The 20,386-nt window shown below is 37.9% G+C and overlaps 1 pseudogene; it reads right to left on the bottom strand.

Annotated features, from left to right (window-relative positions):
• Window positions 1-420: 420 nt before the first annotated feature.
• Window positions 421-5,171, bottom strand: LOC125157048 (60S ribosomal protein L36-like; annotated as a pseudogene).
• Between the last annotated feature and the right edge of the window lie 15,215 nt (window positions 5,172-20,386).

A 20,386-nucleotide genomic window follows, 5' to 3' on the forward strand; every position in this document is an offset into this window, starting at 1 on the left:
CAGTTACCGAAGGACTGAATCAGGAGCAGATTTATTATCTAAAACCAAATGCTGTTGCTCTTATTTTCTGAGTTGGATGAAACTGCTCTTGGTCTCTCTCAATTTTACATTGCCTAATTGATATGGACTTTATGTCTTCAAGTTAGTTTCATGCATATGGTTAAATTATCTTTTTCTAGAATGGCGGTGTTCTGTAGTGGCAAGTATAGATTTGGAGCAAGGCAGATCTGTTTGAATCCTGACTTTATCACTGACTCGCTATATGAACTTATGTAAATAAATTAGTCTTTCTGAGTCAGTTCAGATTTCCCCTTTGTAAAATGGGGGAAATGGTACCTACCTAATGTGTTACTTAAGGTTTCTCTATTTTTATTTTTTTCAAGTTCCAAAAAAACTTTGTTACATACAGAGGGGAGGGGTTCAGTCCTTCTTGGATACCCTTTTCCTCATAGCTGCCAGGATGTTGCTTAGCTCCTCTTTCTTCCTTTGGCACGGATGTGTGTCCCTACCCTTTTCTTGATGAAGTCGAGAGTGCACTTGTCCTTGGAGACCTTGGGCAGCTCCATGGCTCACTGCTGGTACGGGGTGAAGCCGCACACCTCTCTGATCATGTCCCACATGAACTTGGTGTGCCTTGTGAGGCACTTGGTCATGTTCTTGGTCACCTTGTGGCCCTTGTTGAGGCCCATGGCCACAAGGCAGCTCACAGCTGTGGCTGATTGTCCTCAATAGCTCCTGCCTGTTACTGGAGGTTTAATACCAATGAGTGTAGGGGCACCTGGGTGGCTCAGTTGGTTAAGTGTCCAACTCTTGATTTTGGCTCAGGTTATGATCTCACAGTTCATGGGCTCATTCCCCGCCTTGGGCTCTGTGCTGACAGCTCGGAGCCTGGAGCCTGCTTCAGATTCTGTGTCTCCCTCTCTCTCTGTCCCTCCCCTGTTCACGCTTGTCTCTCTCTCTCTGCTGCACACCCACTTATGCTCTCTCTGTCTCAAAGATAAACATTAAACCAATGAGTGTAAAGGCCATATGGTGCTTCATACATAGTAATTGCTAAATTTCAGCTAGTAACTTTTGCTATTATTAGTGTGTACAGGAAATTATTCTTCAAGTAGATGTAGAGGAAACAAGAGTTATGATCTTAAAGCTGGACCCATATGTATGTTAGGAGCAGATTGTAACATAAAGGTATGAAAGACTCTTTGTCTCCCTAGCTCCCTTTTCTTTCAGGAAGACGCATATCTATAGTCTATAAGTAGACAGTGAAGAACCAGGATGAAGTCCAGGAGCAGATGTTGGAAGCAACATTGGTCCCGTTAGGTCCTGACTGAGCTTAGCATGCTTAGGTGCGAGTGAGAGGGGCTGGCTCTCGCTTAAAGAATGGTGACTCCAAATTAGGTAACAATCATATTATACCAATAGTTAGGACCCCTGCTGTAAGTAGGTTTTGTCTTGATTTAGCTTCCCATGATGCCTAAGGAATAAAGAGAAGGCTTATTTGATATGCACACCAGGATGTATGCATGTGTTGGGTGGTGCTGAGTGTCTTTTAGTGGGACTCCTACTGTGATTGACTCCTTACAAATAAAATGTGCATGTAGCTTGGTTCCCTTTTCATGTCTCTGTAAAACAAGACAGATTCCAGTTCTTCTAGCCTGAGACCATGTCCCGGAGGAGCTTCTGGTGTGTCACATCTGCCTCTCTGTGTGTCTATTTGCCTCTGTACTTGTCAGTGACATTCATCAGTGGAGGGAAATAGCTTTTGCAGTTGCAGATCTGTTGTTGAGCTTGGCCAGGCCTGGCTAAGTAGGTTATGCCTGGCTCAGGCTGGTCTTCTATGGAAGTAGAGTAAGTGGTATTCTTTGGATTAAGTTATCAAGGACCCATGTTAACATTTATTGCCTACTTTGTGGAAGATTCTGTACTAAATGTTAATAAATTATCTCCTTCCCAACCTCAGAAGACTATGAAGTAGGTGCTATTATTATCTAATTTTATAGATGAGAAAACTGAGGCTTAAGTGATTTATCCAAAGTTACACAGCTAAAAAGTGGCGTTCATTCATTCAATGAGGATTTTTTTGAGCAACCTCTATGCATTGAGTACTGTTCTAAGTGGTAGGGATATACCAGAAAACAAGAGAGACAAATACCCCTGACCTCATGGATCTTATATTTCTAATGGTAAAAAACAAAAATTGAGGGGCGCCTGGGTGGCGCAGTCGGTTAAGCGTCCGACTTCAGCCAGGTCACGATCTCGCGGTCTGTGAGTTCGAGCCCCGCGTCGGGCTCTGGGCTGATGGCTCGGAGCCTGGAGCCTGTTTCCGATTCTGTGTCTCCCTCTCTCTCTGCCCCTCCCCCGTTCATGCTCTGTCTCTCTCTGTCCCAAAAATAAATAAACGTTGAAAAAAAATTTAAAAAACAAACAAACAAACAAAAAAAAACAAAAATTGAAATGTATGTTATATAGTGATAAGTGCTAAGAAGATATCTAAAACAGAGAAGGGTATAGGGAGTATGTATATAAGATTGCAGTTTATTATTTTTTTATTAAAAAACTTTTTTTAATGTTTATTTATTTTTGAGAGAGAGAATGTGAATGAGGGAGGAGCAGAGAGAGAGGGAGACACAGAATCTGAAGCAGGCTCAGGCTTTGAGCTGTCAGCACATAGCCCGATGCGGGGCTCAAACTCATGAACCGGGAGATCGTGACCCAAGCTGAAGTCGGATGCTTACCGACTGAGCCACCCAGGCGCCCCATGATTGCAGTTTAGAGAAAGTGGTCAGAAAAGATGTCACTGACAAGGTGACATTCGAGCAGAGCTGTGAGGGACGTGAGAGAGTGAGCCATGAGAATATCTGCAAGGAGGAGAATTCCAGGCAAAGGGAACAGAAGTGTCAAAGGCCTTGATGCAGGAATATTCCTGGCATGGTGTAGTAACAACAAAGAGGTTAATAGGACTGGAACACAGTGAGCAGAAGGGATAGTAGGAGATGAGATAAGAGAAGTAACAAGGATCCAGGTTGTATAGGACCTTATAGCCATTGTAAAGATTTGACTTTTACTCTGAGACTAGAGAGTTTGGGCACAAGAGTGATATATATATAGACTTTTCTTTTAATAGGATCCATCTATTATATTGAGAATAAACTGGGGTTAAACAGGTATAGCAAGGAGGAAGAATACATTAAGTGATTTGTCAAAAGATTAATCTTTTTTTAAATGAACACTTTTTATTTAAAAAATTTTAATGTTTATTTTTAAGAGAGACAGAGCGTGAGTGAGCAGGGGAGAGGCAGAGAGAGAGGTAGACACAGAATCCAAAGTGGGCTCCAGGCTCTGAGCTGTCAGCACAGAGCCATATGTGGGGCTCAAACCCACAAACTGAGATCATAATCTGAACCAAAATCAAGAGTCAGATGCTTAACCAACTGAGTCACCTAGGCGCCCCACAAAAAATTAAATCTTTGAGTTCAACTCAATAAACACTGAATACAGGAGTGCCTGAGTAACTCAGTCAGAAGAGCATGTGCCTCTTGATCTTGCAGTTGTGAGTTCAAGCCCCATGTTGGGTGTAGGTATTACTAAAAAAATTAAGGAGCATCTGCGTGGCTCAGTTGGTTAAGTGTCTGACTCTTGATTTCAGCTCAGGTCATGATCTCACGGTTTGTGAGATTGAGCCCCATGTCGAGTTCTGCACTGACAGTGCAGAGCATGGTTGAGATTCTCTCTCTCCCTCTCTCTCTGCTCCTCCCTGACTCATGCATGCACAGGCGCACTCTTTCTCTCTCCTTCAAAATAAATAAACTTTTGGTGCCTGGGTGGCTCAGTCGGTTAAGCGTCTGACTCTTGATTTCAGCTCAGGTCATGATCTCACAGTTTGTGAGATAGAGTCCCGCATTAGGCTTTGTGCTGGCAGCACAAGGCTGCTTGGGATTCTCTCTCTAACCCTCCCTGCCCTACCCCCCACCCCCAAATAAGTTAAGAAACTTAAAAAAATAAATTTAAAAAAATTAAACACTGAATAAAGGGCTGGATCTAGTATTTGTGGAGTCTGAGGCTTTATACAATTTGGGGGGCCATCTTAAAGAATTCAAAAATAGGTATATATGTGAGTTATTTATTTTTAAAATTAAAAAATTTTTTAGAGAGAGTGAGTGCGTGAGCGAGTGAGAGGGGCAGAGGGAGAGAGAGAAATCTTAAGCAGGTTCCATGCTCAGTGCGGAGCCTGATGTGGGGCTTGATCCCATGATCCTGGGATCATGACCTGAGCCAAAATCAAGAATTGGACACTCAACTGACTAAGCCACCCAGGCACCCCACATTTTTTAAATTAAAAAAAAGGAAGAGGGGCATCTGGGTGGCTCATTCGGTTGAGCATCTGACTCTTGATTTCAGCTCAGGTCTCTTGGTTTGTGAGATTGAGCCCTGAATTGGGCTCTGCATTGACAGTGACGGTGCAGAGCCTGCTTGGGATTCTCTTTCTCCCTCTCTCACTGCCCCTCCCCTGGTTGTACTCTCTCTGTCTATTTCAAAATAAAAATAAACATTAAAAAAAAGAAGGGACTGGGAAAGGGTCTATGCAAGTAAGGGACTCTAAAGCATTAAGCTTCATTAACTTCACAAGTATGTCTGCCTCTGAGTGAATTACTGTGTATCCAACTGTATGCTAGGCCCTGGGAGCAGAGGGATGGATAAATCACAGTGATTAAATTGAACACCTGGACTATTGGAAAGCCTTCTCTCTGACTTTCCATATCTCCTTTTCTTCAATCAACCCAGCATACAACTGAAGATTTATTTTCCTAAATCACTGCTGTATCACTATGGTACTCCTCTTCTAAAAGCCTCTCATTGACTTTCCATTGCTTGAAGCAGTTCTCATATTCTATCAGGCATCAGAATCACTTGATGAGGTCTGTGTGTGTGTGGGGGGGGGGGGGGGGGGGGAATGCTTGTTCAAAATACAGGTTCCCTGGCCCCAGCCCTAAACCTGCTGAATCAGAGTCATTGGACTCCGGGCCTGTAATTCATTTTAAACACTCTCTCCAGGTGATTCTGATGTGGGTGGCTACACTTTAGTAGTAGCTAATGTGCTGAGGCCAAAGCTCCTTAATATGGGATATCATCCATAGTCTTGACCTACTTGTATCCTTCTTATTCTTCAACATAGACCATCCATTCTAGCCATTGTTTCTCAAGCATGCTTGACACATTTCTGACTCTTTAGAATCTTTGATCACTTTGCTCCACCTGGCTGAAATGCCCTTTCTTTCCTTACTGCCTCTCCAAATATTAGCCATTTCTTAAGTCCTAATTCAGGTTTAGTCTCTTTCTTGGTGCCTTCTCTGACCCAACAGCCCATAGCCTTCACACTCCCAGAGTACTCACCAGCAACCTTGTCATGTTTATTGCATTATTATACTTCTTAGGTCTGTTAGCTCAACTAGGCCATAAATTCCCTCAATGTAGGGTCCATTCCTTTACCTTTTTGTATCTCCCAAGGGCCTTTCCCAGTACTGAGCAGGCAGAAAAACAAAAGGAGGAGGCAGGGAAGAGTGTTTATGCTCACAATGGAGCATATTTCTTGTCCTTTATATTCTCATTTAGTAGAGCATAACAAATTCCCAAACAACTACTTTTCAATGAACAACGCAGATTTGGTTCATAAATACAGGTTCCAAAAATACATTGAAGATAAAACCTCTTTGGCTCAGATTCTCCTGTCGCAGGAAGGTATTCAGTGATATACTACTGGATACTGGCTGCTATTTTAGTAAATATTTCAGGAATCAATTTATTCTGTGCTGTGATTTTTAAATTTTTATCCAAGGTTGTTGTATTTCATGTTTTGTTGCTCTTGAAGGAGTTTATCTGCATGCTGAAACTGTGTACTTCTAGGTTATTGGAAAAGAAACTCTATCACCAAAGTATATCTAGAGGTTGCATTGAGGTTTACTAATGATTATGACATTATACTTATCAAGGTTTAAGACAAGAGGATGGTTCCAGAGTCACTCTCCCATTAACGTGTTCACACAAGAATGAGTATAATGTCTACATTTTTTAAAGGAGGGCAAACAGGCACAGGTTAATAAGACATGGTCAGATGGGGCATCTGGGTGGCTCAGTCAGTTAAGCCTCTGACTCTTGGTTTTGGTCATGATCTCATGGTTTGTGAGATTGAGTCCTGCGTCAGGCTCTGTGCTACAGCATGGAGCCTGCATGGGATTCTCTCTCTCCCTCTCTCTCTGCCCCTTCCCCCCTCAAAATAAGTAAATAAACATTAAACAAAAGAAAAGAAAAGAAAAGAAAAAGCCATGGTCAGGCAGTGAGATTGTAATCTTGCTGAAAATTAAGATTATGGAGCCTTGTTTTTTCTATTTTTATTGTTTAGTATATTGAGTTTCAAACTGTTTTCCAGAGTCTTAGGGTTCTACAGAGTTACTCTGATGGCCACTGAGAGCTAGGGTCTGGTGGTTAGGGCTGATATTGTTGTAAGAAACAGAGAAGTATTCAAATTCCATTTGGCTTCTGCCTTCGTCCCAAAGGGTAGAACTCTGCATGGTAAGAATGAATCCAATGTCAAGATAAAAGTTGAGCTTGTGACCTCAAGTCTTTTGGCACAGTTTATATCCTAGGGGACTGATCACAGATGGGATTATAGCACTGCTGTTTAGGAATCTTTAAGGAATCACGAAAATGGACTTATTTCCCAGTAAGGAAACTGGGAGAGGAACAGATACTGTTCTGATTTTCAAAATGGAAGAAGGTAGAGTCTGTGAACTATATAGACTCATAAACTCAACTTTATTTTTTAATAAGTGAACTCGACACCTAACATGGGGCTTGAACTCACAACCCTGAGATCAAGAGTCACATGCTCTACCCACTGAGCCAGCCAGGTGCCCCAAGACTGATAAGCTCAACTTTTATTATTTCTGTTTTCAATGTCATTGACTTCCACTATTTATTTCCTTCTCTTTGCTTGCTTTGAGTTTGTTTTTAGTTTCTTTTTTTAATGTTTTATTATTTGTTTTTGAGAGAGAGTGTGTGAGCCGAGGAGGGGCAGAGAGAGAGAGAGAGAGAGGGAAATAAAGGATCTGAGGTGTGTTTTGTGCTGTCAGCAGAGCGCCCCATTCATGCTGGGCTCAAACTCACAAACTGTGACATCATGACCTGGGCTGAAGTCGGACACTTAATTGACTGAGCCATCCAGGTGCCCCTGTTTTTAAAATTTTTTTTTCAACGTTTATTTATTTTTGGGACAGAGAGAGACAGAGCATGAACGGGGGAGGGGCAGAGAGAGAGGGAGACACAGAATCGGAAACAGGCTCCAGGCTCTGAGCCATCAGCCCAGAGCCTGACGCGGGGCTCGAACTCACGGACCGCGAGATCGTGACCTGGCTGAAGTCGGACGCTTAACCGACTGCGCCACCCAGGCGCCCCTGGGTGCCCCTGTTTTTAGTTTAAGTCAGGCCTTTTAGGTTATTGAGACTTTTTCTCTTTTCTTTTTGTTTTTTTTTTCTAAATTTTAATTTATTTATTATTATTTTTTAAATTTTTGACAGAGAGTGAGAGCAAGACAGCATGAGCAGGGGAAGGGCAGAGGGATAGAGACTGTTAAGCAGGCTCCATGCCCAGAGCAGAGCCCAGTCTCACGACTGACCCTGAGATCATGACCTGAGCCAAAATCAAGAGTCAGACAGCTTAACCCACTAAACCACCCAGGTCTCCCTTCTCTTTTCTAATGTAAGCATTTAATCCTATAAATTTCTTTTTAGCACTTCTTTAGCTATATCCTTCAATGTCTGATATGTTTATTTTTATTTTCAATCAATTCAGTGTATTATTTTAATTTCTTTAAGACTTATTCTTTGCCTTAAGGATTATTTAGATTTTGATTTGTTTCCAAGGGTTTGGAGATTTTCCTGTTATCTGTTATTGATTTTTTTTATTGGTATATGTTCCATGTGCATGTGAAAAGAATGTGTACTCTGCTGTCGTTGAGTGGTGTGTTCTATAAATGCCGTTTAGACCCTGTCAGTTGATGGTGTTGTTGAATGCTATATGCTTGTTGATTTTCTGCCTAGTTCTGTCAGTTTTTGAAACAAGAGTTTTGAAGTCTTCAATTATAATTTTTTTGTCTGTTTCTCCTTTCATTCTATCAGTATTTGCTTCATATATTGTGCAGCTCTGTTGTTCGGGGCATAAACAATGGGAATGTGTTATGTCATCTTAATAGACTGACACTTTCATTATATAATGCCCTCTCCCTCTTTATCTCTGATAATTTTCATTGCTCTGGTCTACTTTATTTGATATTAATATAGCCACACTTGCTTTTCTTTGTTTAATATATGTATGATATAACTTTTTCTATCCTTTTACTTCCAACATGTGTATATTCTGATATTTGAAGTTTCTTTTATAAGCATATCATTGTGTCATATTTGGAAACTATTCTGCTACTTTGTCTTTTAATTTGTGTATTTAGACTGTATACATTTAATGTAATTATTGATATGTTAGGGCTTAAATGTAACATTGTTTTCTGTTCTCTCTGTTCTTCACTTTTGTGTTTATTTTTCCTTCATTCTTTTGATTTCCTCATACCTTCTTTAGAATTCCATTTTGATTTATCTATATTTTTTTACAACTTTATTGAGACATAATTCACATACCAAACAATTTGGCCACTTAAAGTACACAATTCAATGGTTTTAACATATTGAATTGTGTAATCATCACCACAATCTTTATCACCCAAAAAGAAACCCTGCAACCCTCTAAGCAACCACAAATCTACCTTTCTCTCTCTCTCTCTCTCTCTCTCTCTCTCTCTGTCTCTCAATTTTGGACATTTTGTGAATGGAACATTATATTATGTGGTCTTTTGTGACTGCCTTTACTTAGCATGTTTTCAAGGGTCATCTCTGTTGTAACATGTATCGGTACTTCATTCTTCTTATGGTTGACTAACATTCCATTAGACAGAGATACAATATTTGTTTATCCCTTCGTCATTTGATGGACATTTGAGTAGATTCTGCCATTTGGCTATTACAAATAATGCTGCTATGAACTTTTGTGCACAAGTTTTTGTGTGGATGTGTTTTCACTTCTCTTGGGCATATATCTAGGAGGAGTAGAATTGCTTGGTCAAATGGTAACTTTATGCTTAACTTTTTGAGGAATTTCCAGATTGTTTTCCAAAGTGGCTACACAGTTTGATATTCCCACCAGCAGTGTATAAGGGTTATGGCTTTATATCCTCACCAAACTAACTCTAATTATCCTTTTCCTTTTTGTATAACCATCCTGGTAGGTATGAAGTGGTATCTCATTGTGATTTTTATTTATATTTCCCTGATAATGAATGACATTGAACATTGCTTCATGTGTTTATTGTCCATATCTTTGGGGAAATGTCTGTTTAGATAATTTGCTGGTTTTAAAAATTGGGTTGTCATTTTATTACTGTGTTTTAATCATTCTTTATATATTCTAGGTATGAGTCCCTTATTAGGTATATGATTTACAAAAATTTTCTCCATTTCTGTGAGTTGTCTCCACTTTCTTGATAGAATCCTAAGAAACAAAAGTTTCTTAAAATTTTTTATGACATTTAAGTTACTTGTTTTTCTTATGTTGCTTGCATTTTTGGCGTCATATCTAAGATTCCACTGACAAATCCATATTCTATTTTCTGAGAGTTTTATAGTTTAGACTCTTTAAAAAAATTTTTATAAGTTAATTTATTTTGAGAGAGAGAGAGAATGAGAGAGAGTGTGTGTGAGCAGGAGTTGGGGGGCAGAGAGAAAGGGAAGGAGAGAATCCCAAGCAGGCTCCTCATTGTCAGCACAGAGCCTGATGTGGGGCTCAGTCTCACGACCCTGAGATCATGACCTGAGCTGAAATTAAGAGTCAGCCACTTAACCACCTGAGCTACCCAGGCGGCCCTATGGTTTTGACTCTTATATTTGGGTTTTTATTCATTTTGAATTTTTGTATGTTGTGTGATATACAGATCCAACCTCATTCTTTTATATGTGGCTATCAAGTTGTCCAAGCACCATTTATTGAAAAAACTGTTCTTTCCCACCGAATTGTATTGGTGTGTCTATTGAAAATCAACTGACCATATACATAGGCTTTTTTCTAGACTCTCAATTATATTCCACTCATCTACATGTCTATTCTTATGCCAGTACCATGCTGTCTAGATTACTGTTGTTTTGTAGTAGATTTTGAACTCAGGAAATTTTAAGTCCAACTTTTGTTCTTTTCTAAGATTATTTTGGCTATTGTGAGTTCCTTGAGTTTCCATAGGAATTTTAGGATCGGTTTGTTAATTTCTAGAACGTAGCCAGTTGGTATTTTGATATAGATTAAATGGAATCTTTAGGTCAATTTGGGGAGTACTACTATCTTAACAATATTATGTCTTCCAATCTGTGATGGCTAATTTTATGCATCAATTTGGCTAGACCACAGTACCCAGATATTTGGTCAAATATCAGTGTGGATGTTGCTGGGAAGATATTTTTTAGATGCTCTCCATAATGTGGATGGACTTCATCTAATCAGTTGGAAGGTTTAAGAGAAAAAAGACTGACCTCCGCACAAGAAAGGATTCTGTCTGCTGACTGCCTTCAAACTCAAGCATCCCTTCTTCCCTGGGTGCCCAGCTAGTTTTGCATTTCTTTTATTAAAATTATTCCTAAATGTTGTGTTCTTTTTGATGGTATTTTAAATGGAATTGTTTTCTGAATTTCATTTTCATATTGGTCATTGAAAATGTATAGAAAGACAATTGATTCTTATATATTTGTCTTCTATTTTGCAGCCTTGCTTAACTCATTTATTAATTTTTACAGTTTTTCAAAAATGGATACTTTTGGGAGGTACCTGGGTGGCTCAGTTGGTGACGTGTTGGACTCTTGATCTCAGCTCAGGTCTACTTAAAAAAATTGGTTCTTGTATATGCTAACTAATTTGGATGTAAATTAAAAAATAAAATTAATTTAAAAAATGGGTTCTTTTGGGGCGTCTGGCTCACTCACTCAGTAGAGCATGTGACTCTTGATCACAGGGTTGTGAGTTTAAGCCCCACCCATGTTGGGTGTGGAGCCTACTCAAAAAAATGGATTCTTTAGGATTTTCTACATACCAGATGATGTCTTGTGTGAATAGAGATAGTTTTACCTCATCCTTCCCAATCTAGATATCTTTTATTTCATTTTCTCGACTAGGTGTCCTGGTTAGAAACTCCAGTAAAAATTTTGAATAGAAGTGGTGAGAGCAGACATTCTTGTCTTGTTACTAGTCTTAGAGGGAAAACACCCATCTCTTACCATTAAGTAGGATGTTAGCTATAGGTGTTTTGTAGATGCTTTTTATCAGACTGATGGTTCCCTTCTATTCCTAGTTTGAGTATTACTGATATGAAAAGGTGCTGGAGTTTCTCAGATGTTTTATCTGCATCTATTGAGATGATCCGTGTGTTTTTTGTTTTTTATTTCTGTTCACATGGTATATTATATTTATTGATTTTTTTCCAAGTTAATATACCCTCGTGTTCATGGGATAAATCCCAGCTAGTCATGGTGTATAATTCTTTCTATATGTTGATGGATTTGGTTTGCTAGTATTTTGTTGAAGATTTTTGCGTCTGTATTCTTAAGAGATACTGGTATGTAGCTTTTTTTTCACATCATGTCGTTGTCTGATTTTAGCACCAGTGTAACAAGGGACTCATAGAATGAGTTGGAAATGTTCCCTCTTCTTTTTGGGGGGAAATTTTTTCAAGAATCAACATTAATTCTTTAAGTATTTGGCAAAATTTACCTGTAAAGTCACCTGGTCCTGGGCTTTTTCTTTGTTGGGAAGTGTTTGATTACTGATTCAGTTTCTTGTTAAAAGTCTACTCATATTTTTGTTTGTTGTTGAATCAGTTTTGCTCATTTGTGTTCCCTAGCAATGTATCCATTTCATTCGTTATCTAATTTATTGGCCTGCAATTTTTTTAATAATTGTTTATAATTGTTTTTATTTCTATAATGTCTATTAGCTTCATAATTGTTTTTATCTCCGCAATGTCTCTTAGCTTGGGCTGTTATAGCAAAGTACCATAGACTGGGTGGCGTATACACAACAGACATTTATTTCTCACAGTTCTTGAGGCTAGAAGTCTGAGATAAGGAGGCCAAACATAGTTGAATTCTGGAGAGGCCCTCTTCTTGGTTGTAGACTGCTGTCTTCTCATGGTGATCTCACATGGCAGAAGTGGGCAGGGAAGCTCTCTGAGGTCTCTTTTATAGGGACACTAATTCCACTCATGAGAGCTCCCAATGACCCCACCTCCAAATATCATCATGTTGGGGATTAGGTTTCTGAATAGGAATTTGGAGGGGAACACAAACATTTAGTCTCTAGCAGCTACCTTTTTTATTTCTGATTCTAGTAATTTGAGTCTTATGTCTTTTTTTTCTTGATCAGTCTAGCTAAAGGTTTGTCAATTTTGTTGATCTTGTCAGAGAACCAAATCTTGGTTTCATTGATTTTTCTTTATTGTTTTTCTATTTTCTATTTTACCTTTGATCTAATCTTTATTATTTTTTTAACCTCTGTTTGCTTTAGGTTTAGTTTGCTCTTCTTTTCCCAGTGCCTTGAGGTGGAAGGTTAGCTTATTGATCTGAGATCTTTCTTTCTTTCTTTCTTTCTTTCTTTCTTTCTTTCTTTCTTTCTTTCTTTTTAAAAAAAGGCATTTATAGCTATAAAATCCTGTTAAGCACTGTTTTTACTGGATCCTGTAAGGTTTGGTATTTGTGTTATCATTTTCATTTATCTCAAAGTACTTTCAAATTTCCCTTATGATTTCTTATTTAACCTATTGATTATTTAGGATTGTGGTGTTTAATGGTACGTGTTTGTGAACATACCAAATTTCCTTCTGTTACTGATTTACAGTTTTGTTCTATTGTGGTTGAAGAACATACTTTGTATGATTTCTGTCCTCCTAAAGGTACTGAGACTTGTTTTATGGCCTACCAAATGGTTTACTGTGGAGAGCATTCCATGTGCACTTGAGAAGAATGTGTATCTTGCTGTTCTTGGGAGGCATGTTCTATATATGTCCATTAGGTATAGATATTTTATAGTGTTATTCAGTTCTTCTATTTCCTTGTTAATATTTTGTCTTGTTGTATCCATTATTGAATATGGATTTTTTGCTCTCTAAGTATTATTGTAGAATCGATTGTTTATTAATTTCTGTCAGATTTTGCTTCATGTAATTTGGTGCTCTATAATTGAATGTGTAGGTTTATACTTGTTATATAATCCTGATGGATTGTCCCTTTTATCATTGTAAAATATCCCTCTTTATCTCTAAAAGCACTTTTTTGTTTTAAAGTGCATTTTGTTTGATATTAGTATAGCCATTCCAGTTTTCTTACTATTGCTGTCTGCAGGATAGATTTTTCCCCATCCTTTTACTTTCAATCTATTTATATCTATTTTTAAGTAAAAAAATTTTTATGTTTTATTTTTTTTATATTTGAGAGAGAGAGAGAGAGACAGGGACAGAGTGTGAGCAGGGGAGGGGCATAAAGACAGAGACAGAATTTGGGGCGCCTGGGTGGCGCAGTCGGTTAAGCGTCCGACTTCAGCCAGGTCACGATCTCGCGGTCCGTGAGTTCGAGCCCCGCGTCAGGCTCTGGGCTGATGGCTCAGAGCCTGGAGCCTGTTTCCGATTCTGTGTCTCCCTCTCTCTCTGCCCCACCCCCGTTCATGCTCTGTCTCTCTCTGTCCCAAAAATAAATAAATGTTGAAAAAAAAAAAATTTAAAAAAAAAAAAAAAAAAAAAAGACAGAGACAGAATCTGAAGCAGACTGCAGGCTCGGAGCTGTCAGCACAGAGCCCGATGCGGGCCTCGAACTCATAAGCAGCGAGATCATGACCTGAGCCAAAGTCGGTTGCTTAGCTGCCACCCAGGCACCCCGTCTGTTTATATATTTGAATAGTAAGTGTGTGTCCTGTAGATGGCATACAGGTAGAGCTTGATTTTTATCCATTTTGATAAACTCTGCCTTTTAATTACGTTGTCACTAATATAATTTTGTTTATATTATTTTTCCTTTTTTGTTTTCTATATGTCCCATGCCTTTTTGTTACTCTTTCTCATGTACTGCTTTCTTTTGCTTTAAGTGAATATTTTCTAATGTACAATTTTAATTTCTTTAACTTTTCCATTATAGTTTTGAATTATTTCCTTTGTTGTTCCTTCATGGTCCCTTAGGCTTACCATATACATCTTATCAAAATTTGCTTCAGATTTATGCTAATTTAGTTCCAGTGAGACACAGAAAGGTTACTCCTGTGTACCTCTGTTCCCTTTTTCCTCTTTTTGTGATGTTATTGATGCATGTATTATATATGTTAAAGGCACAATAACATAGTGCTATAATTACTACTTCATACAATTTTATATATTTTAAAGAAACAGGAGCAAGAGGAACATGTATATATATGTTTAGCTTTTGTTATATTGACCTTATTTCCCATTTCTGGTTTCTTCATTTATTTCTGTTGATCCACATTACCATGTAGTACAGCTCTGATCCCTACCACCTCCTCTGCGTTATTGGCAAACCTATTACATTTCTATATATTGTAGGCCCTTCAGTGCAATTATACATATATTTTTAATTGTTTTTTTAAGTTGGTCAAGCGACAAAAGGAAAGAAATATGCATTTATACTGTCTTTTATAATGACATATAATTAACTTTACAAGTAGTTTTTGCTTTTTTATTTGAAATACTGTCTGGGTCACTTGCTTTCAGCCTAGTATTTCTTATAAGGTAGGTCCGCTAAGCAACAAATTCTCTCATATTGTGTTGATCAAGGAATGTCTTTATTTTACATTTATTATTCAGAGATAGCTTTGAGGGATATAGGATTCTTGGTTGATAGTTTTTTGTTATTATTTTGGCACTTCGAATATGTTTCTCTCCTGCCTTCTGTCCTCCATTGTTTCTGATGACAAGTCAGCTATTCATTTTATTGGGATTTCTTTATAAATGACTCTTGTTGCTTTCATGATTTTCTCCATGTCTTTTGGCTTTCAGCATTTTTATTATAATGTATCTTTCTGTGGATCTGGTTGCTTTTATTGTATTTGAAATTCATTGAGCTGTTTAGATGTATAAAGTTTTTCATCACATTTGAAAATATTCAGCAATTATATCTTTGAATATTTTTTCTGCACCTTAATCTCTTCCCTTCTGGCACTTCTGTTACATGCACATTGTGTACTTTGCAGGTCCCATATTTCTCTGAAGCTATTTTTTTAATGTAATCTTTATACCCAATGTGGGGCTCAAACTCACAATCCTGGGATTGAATCACATGCTCTACCAAGCTAGCCAGGCACCCCGACACTGCAGCTTTTATTTTCTTTTTTCCTCTGTGTTATTTTGATTTTTGATTACATAATATCTATTTTCATACTTGCTATTTCTTTCTTTTCTTTTCTTTCTTTCTTTCTTTCTTTCTTTCTTTCTTTCTTTCCTAATTCTTTTGGCAATTCAAATTAACTGTGGAGCCCCTCTAGTAAATTTTTCTTTTAAGTTATGATACTTTAGGCTTCCGAATTTCCATTTGGTTCTTTTTTTATAGTTTTAACCTTTTTTTTAAAAAAGTTTTTATTTATTTATTTTGAGGGACAGACAGCATGAGCTGGGGAGGGGCAGAGAGAGAAGGAGAGAGAGAGAATCCCAAGCAGACTCCACACTGTCAGCACAGAGCCCCACGTGGGGCTTAAACTCACCAACCGTGAGATCATGACCTGAGCCGAAATTAAGAGTCTGAAGTTAATTTAACCGAGTGAGCTACCCAGGCGACTCTATAGTTTCTGTCCTCTTATTGATGGTCCCTACTTAATGAGACATTGTCACCATACCTTTACTTATTTAAGCATGATATTTTTATACTGCTTTGAATATGTTTCTCTTGGCCACTTTGAAATCTTTGTCCATTAAATATGATGTCTGTCCACTCTCAGCCAATTTCTGTTGCCCCCCATATATGGGTCAGACTTTGCTGTTTCTTTGCATGTCTTGTAATTTTTTGTTGGAAATGGGACATTTTAGGTAACATGTTGTAGCAACTCTGGTTATAGGTCCACATTCCATCCCATCTGTGTGTATGTGGGGGTGTTTGTTATACTTCTTTGTTTGTTTCTGGTAACTGGATCATTTATTTTAACTGGATCATTTTTAATGAAATGTATTTCCTCTCTATTGTATGCACTTCTGATAGGCACTTCTTGGAGGACACAGCATTGGGCATGTGCACAGTCACCTTAGAATGATAGTTGTTTGGCAGGGCTCTCTTTGTCTCTTTCCCTGAGCACGCCCACCTATTAAGCGCCACTAATTGCTGGCTGATTGTTCTATTATTTTCAACAATGTCCTGGAAAATAAATTGCCACACAGACTGATTCAATTAAAATCAGATCCTTTGTGAGGACAGTTTTTTGTGTTTTTTTTTTAACTCTTTTTTCTAGTCTTGTCCCTTCAACCTTTTTCTCTTTCCTTCCTCCCTTCTTCCCTCTGTTTTTGCCTCCCTTCCTTCTTCTAATTTTTTCCTCCAGCTTTACTGAGATATAATTGACATATAACAGTGTGTGAGTTTAAGGTGTACAACATGATGAATTGATACATGTGTATTTATTAGAAAATTGTAACTACAGCAGGGTTCGTTAACACTTCTATCACTTCAAATTATCATATTTTGGTGTGGTGAGAACATTTAAGATTTATTCGCTTAGCAACTTTCAAATATATAATGTAGTATTGTTCACTATAGTCATCATGCTGTACATTAGATCTCCAGAACTTATTCATCTTAAAATTGGAAGTTTGTACCCTTCAACCAACACATTCCCATTTCTCCCACTGCTAGGACCCTGGCAAGAACCATTCTACTCTGTTGTGTAAGTTTGGCTTTTTAGATTTCACATATAAGTGATATCATTCAGTATTTGTCTTTCTCTGACTTACTTCAATTTGCATAATGCTTTCAAGGTCCAAATGTTGTTGCAAATGGCAGGCCTTTCTCCTTTCTGATAGCTGAATAATATTCCATCGTGTGTGTCTGTGTGTCACATCTTATTCCGTTCATCCTTAGACATGTAGGCAGTTTCAATGTTGTGATTATTGTGAATAATGGTGCAATGAACATGGGAGTCCAGATATCTGAGATCCTAATTTCATTTCCTTTGGATATGCACCCAGAAGTGAGATTGCTGTGTCATGTGGTAGTTCTATTTTTAATTTTTTGAACAACCTCTGCATTTATTCCATAGTGTCTGTACCAATTTATTTACATTCCTACCAACAGTGCATGAAGGTTCTATTTTCTCCACATTCTTACTAACACTTATTATCTCCCGTCTTTTTGATAATAGCCATTCTAATAGGTGGTTTTCATTTGCATTTCCCTGATGACTAGTGATGTTGAGCCCCTTTTCATGTGCCTATTGGTCATTTGTATATCTTCTTTGGCAAAATGTCTATTCAGTTCCTCTGGTCATTTTTAATTGGATTTTTAAGTTCCTTTTTGCTATTGGGTCCTTATATGGAGGAGTTCCTTATATGAGTTCCTTATAGGAGTTCCTTATATGTTTTGTATATTAATGCCTTGTCAGATAGATGGTTAGATAGATAGATATTTTCAACTATTTCATAGGTTGCCTTTTCATTTTACTGATTGATTATTATTATTATTTATTTATTTTTGCAGTGCAGGACTTTTTAGTTTAAATCCTGCTTGATGATTTTTTTGCTTTTGTTGCCTGTGCTTTTGGCATCACATCCAAAAAATCATTGCCAAGACCAATGTTAAGGAGCTTCCTTCCTATGTCTTTTTCTAGGGGTTATAATGTTTCAGGTGTTATATTTATGTCCTTAAAATATTTTGAGTTTGGGGTGCCCGAATTGATCAGTTAGTTGAGTATCCAGTTCTTGGTTTTGGCTCAGGTCATGATCTTGCAGTTCATGAGATGGAGCCCCACATCTCTCTCTCCCTCCCTCTCTGCCCCTCCCCCACTCATGCTACCTCTCTCTCAAAATAAATAAACTAAAAAAAATATTTTGAGTTAATTTTTGTATGGTATAAGACTGGAGCTCATTCTTTTGCATGTGATTATCCAGTTTTCCAAACACCATTTGTTAAAGAGACTATCATTTTCCCCTTGTCTATACTTGGCTCCCTTGTCACATATTTGTTAACCATATATGAGTGGGTTTATTTTGGGGCTTTTAACTGTGTTCCATTGGTGTATGTGCCTGTTTTTATGCCAGTACCATACTATTTTGATTACTATAGCTTTGTAATATAGTTTGGAATCAGGAATGTGATGTCTCCAGCTTTGTTCTTTCTCAAGATTACTTTGGCTATTCAGGGTATTTTGTGGTTCCATATGAGTTTTAGGACTGTTTGTTCTACTTCTGTGAAAAATGGCATTGGAATATTGGTAGAGATTGCATTGAATCTACAAATGACTTTGGGTAGTATGGAAATTTTAATAATATCCTTCCAAGGGGCACTTGGGTGGCTCAGTCAACTGGTTGAGCGTCTGACTTCGGCTCAGGTCATGATCTCGCGGTCTGTGAGTTCAAGCCCTGTGTCAGGCTCTGTGCTGACAGCTCAGAGCCTGGAGCCCGCTTCGGATTCTGTGTCTTCCTCTCTCTGCCCCTCCCCTGCTCATGCTCTGTCTCTCTCTCTCTGTCAAAAATAAATAAACATAAAAAAATTAAAAAAATAATATCCTTCCAACTATGAACATGGGATATCTTTCCAATTATTTACACTTTCTTCAATTTCTTAAATCAATGTCTTACTGTTTTCACAGTATAAATCTTCACTTCTTTGGTTGAATTTATTCCTAAGTTTCTTGTTCTTTTGATAATATAAATGTGATTTTTTAAAATTTCTTTTTCAGACAGTTCATTATTAGTGTAGAGAAACTTGAGGAAAAGGAAGGTCTATTGTATTACCAAAGTTTTTACTCTTCCCATTATACTTTATTTCTTCCTAATGTTTCAAGATTTCTTCTCTTATTATTTACTTCCTGTTTCATTAATTGCCTTTAGCCATTCTTTTAGGGTAGGTCTTCTGGTGACAAATTCTCTTAATTTCCCTTCATCTAAGATAGTCTTGATTTCTCCTTTTTCCATAAAGAATATTTTCACTGCATATGGAATTCTGGGTTGATATTTCTTTGCTTAGCATTTAAAAATAGTGTGCCACTTCCTTCTGGCCTCAAGGTAGAGTCACAAGTAGGAGTTGTGGAGAGAAGGTTGTACTTCTCCTGAACTTGTATTGGAAATCTGCTGTAATTTGCATTAGTTTCCCCTGGAAATAAAGTGTCATTTATCTCTTGCTACTTTCTAGATTTTCTTTGCTTCTAATTTTCAGCAGTTTGATTATAATGTATTGTGACATGAATTTCTTTGGGTCTATCCTGTTTAAGGTTTGCTCACCTTCTTGCATTTGTAGGTTTATGTATTTTGGCAAATTTGGGGGATTTTCAGCCATTATTTATTTTTACTTATTTGTTTGTTTTATAGTTAGCTTTATACCTAACATGTGGCTTGAACTCATGACCCCAAGATCAAGAGTCGCATACTCTACCGACTCAGCCAGCCAGGGACCCCTCAGCCATTATTTCTTTGAGTACTACTTTAGTGTCATTCTTTCTTATAACCTGATAGGAATCTGATGGCATGGATGTTAGATCTTTTGTTACAGAACGTCAGGTCCCTAAGTACCTTTTTTCCATCTATTTTTTTCTGTTTTTCAGAAAGAGTAATTTCTCTTCTTTCTTCCTTCTTTTTATTTCTTTCTTTCTCTTCTTTATTTCTTTCCTTCTTTCCTTTCTTCTTCTTCTTCCTCTTCCTCTTCCTCTTCATTTCTAGTTGGTTTTAATAAATGGCAGTACCGTATCACATACTACACCAGTTCAGGGTGAGAATTTTTTAATAAACCTTTTCTAATATTAAAACTGCTTCCTTTCATATCATTCTAAGTTCTACCCAAATTGAAGGAAGAGTAGCTGGATGGGCCCTAAGTTTCCTGGGGGAAATCCACATTGACATGTTCTCTCTTTGTAAGGTGATAAAACAGGAAGAACAAGTTCTAGCCCCCAAAGAAAGGACTAAGAAGCAATAAATATGTTGCTCCATCCTTATGAGGCCTGCCTGAGCTTAAAAAGGAACTATACCCTTAACACACAAGTGTTTTTCATCATGACACTGGCTCCTATTGTTTCTTGCAGCAGAGAGCCCTGGGCTGCTCCTTGAGCCTCTACCCTCTCT

The sequence above is a fragment of the Prionailurus viverrinus genome, chromosome X (assembly GCF_022837055.1).
Source record: "Prionailurus viverrinus isolate Anna chromosome X, UM_Priviv_1.0, whole genome shotgun sequence".
Classification (NCBI taxonomy): Eukaryota; Metazoa; Chordata; class Mammalia; order Carnivora; family Felidae; genus Prionailurus; species Prionailurus viverrinus.